General features: G+C 36.3%; 1 long non-coding RNA gene across 1 annotated transcript; it reads left to right on the top strand.

The window, feature by feature from the left end:
* Positions 1 to 876: 876 nt before the first annotated feature.
* LOC131609327 (uncharacterized) lies at positions 877 to 1361 on the top strand. Its single transcript, XR_009286087.1, has 3 exons — positions 877 to 987; positions 1091 to 1172; positions 1266 to 1361. It is a non-coding gene; the product is annotated as an uncharacterized LOC131609327 (long non-coding RNA).
* The last annotated feature ends 907 nt before the right edge of the window (positions 1362 to 2268 follow it).

The following is a 2268-nucleotide window of genomic DNA, read 5'->3' as shown; positions in this document are numbered from 1 at the left end:
TTCGAATGTCAATTCTAAACCGTTTATTAACTATTTTTTACATTTTAATTTTAGATTGCTCCTATAAAACCCGCAAATAAGGGTAAAGGGATTTTACAGGAGGAGGAGTCTGTTGCATCACTAAAAGAGGTACATTTAAAGTGTTAATAATTAATCTGAATCTAAATCTGCATGATTTTATATTTTACCTAACTTATATGATTTTTAGGCATCCGCTCGGGAGTCACAACAAGTGACGCAGCATGTTTGTACCGTACCACCCACTGGTCCTCCGAAGCCAGCGGGAAAAAAAGGCGGTGCTTTTGTGCCTCGGTACCGGTCGACGCTCGCAACAATGGTTGATATGTCCGATTTGAAGGACGGTGCTTTACGTGAAATCGTTATGGATGAGAGTGTCTTCGGTATTGAATTCAAGTCACTTATTGAACTTGATGACTTGGAGGAGATTTTTAAGCATGATCAACTAGGCGTCAATAACATGCACTCATACATCCGGTAATATTCCCTCATCCGATATATTATTTAATTAGTCTCACAATATAATTTATTTACACATTTCAATGAAAATAATCTAATGTTTGTTATGTTTTTATTTAAGGTTGTTGTATGACAGAGTGTTGTGCGGGACTCCGTTGTCTAACAGATTCCGTTTCGTGTCTTCCGCCCACTGCAGCGGAATGGCAATTGCTTCGGAACCGGAATCAGTTAGACAGCACTTAGTCGATAGATTCATGTCCACCGGCAACACAGAAAGTCTGCATCTTTGGGCGTATAATACCCGACCAGTAGGGTTAGTTTCTCATTCTTTGTTCATCTAATCTCTGTTTCTTTTGTGTATAGCAAAATTTTCATATAACCTATTGTTTTTATTTATAGAGCACACTGGTTGCTGCTTGCTATCAACCCTATAAGGGAAGTCGTGTATTATCTGAATTCGGTAAACGGTGAATGGACCAATTATCAGGCCATGAAGGACATCGTTGATTTGTAAGTGGGATCGTTCTAAATATATATTCGTGTATATTTATATATATATTTACTTATTTGTGGGATTGATCTAAACATATGCTTTTATATATTTGTTAATTAGATCAATACAAGTGTTCCGAAGTCAACGGGACGCACAGGTATCCCGAACTAAATCTAGCAACATTACTTGGATCCAAGTGCAGGTACATTATTTTTCACAATGTTGCTTATAATATATTTATGCTACTTGATAAAACAATGCACAACTGTAGAATCTTATTTGTTTTTCTATGTAGTGTCCGCAACAGCGAAACAGTTACGATTGCGGATACTTTGTATTGCGGTATATAAAAGAAATCCTTCAGGCAAATCAATTAGAGATTCCGCTCACGGTATGAATTTATAACTTAAGATAATTTCATATAACTTATTACATTTAACTAAATGTATCATTCATATTTTTTTTTTTGTAGTACCTTGACGAATTCCGTGCCGCTTCATACCCGAAACTTAAGTTGGAAGAAATAAAAGAGGATTTGAGTCATTTTTACATTAAGCACTTTTTCATGTAGGATTTGTGTCGATTTACTTACAATTTTATATAACATTATTGATGTTGTAATATATGATGTATATATATAATTTTGGATATTATTTTGGTATATATATTGTCTTACTGATGGCTGAAATAATATCGTCGAAAATAAATTACAGGTCGAAAATAAATTACAGGTCGAAAATATTACAGGTCGAAAATATTACAGGTCGACTGGGAGGATTAAATTACAGGCTGCACATTAAAAAACCTCACAAACCTACTAAAGCGCTTCTAAGTAAAAGCGCTGACAAAGATTAATAAAAAAGAATTAAAAAAAAAAAAAAACGCAACATACGAAAGCGCTTCTCTAAAAGCGCTCTTAAAGGCCACCCTATAAGAGCGCTTTTCCAAAAGCGCTTTCGTATGTTTCTTTTTTTTTTTTTAACTCTCACAGGGGGGGCTATAAGAGCGCTTTTCTGGAAAAAGCGCTCTTAAAGGGGGGCCTACGAGAGCGCTTTTTCCAGGAAAACGCTCTTATAGGGGGACCTACGAGAGCGCTTTTTCCAGAAAAGCGCTCTTATAGGGGGCCTACCAGAGCGCTTTTAAAAGCGCTTTCGTAGCCTATAGCAGCGCTGGCTTTGGCAGCGCTTTAAAGCGCTGTTAAAGGCCAATAAAAGCGCTTTTAAAGCCCTTGAACGGCGTAGTGCAAAATGGGAATAGATTTTTGGTTGTTGCATAAATTTGTTTTTGAATTCAAATTT

The sequence above is a fragment of the Vicia villosa genome, linkage group LG6 (assembly GCF_029867415.1).
Source record: "Vicia villosa cultivar HV-30 ecotype Madison, WI linkage group LG6, Vvil1.0, whole genome shotgun sequence".
NCBI classification, from domain to species: domain Eukaryota; kingdom Viridiplantae; phylum Streptophyta; class Magnoliopsida; order Fabales; family Fabaceae; genus Vicia; species Vicia villosa.
The sequence above is the reverse complement of the archived record's forward strand: the minus strand, read 5'-3'. Positions and strand labels throughout refer to the sequence as shown.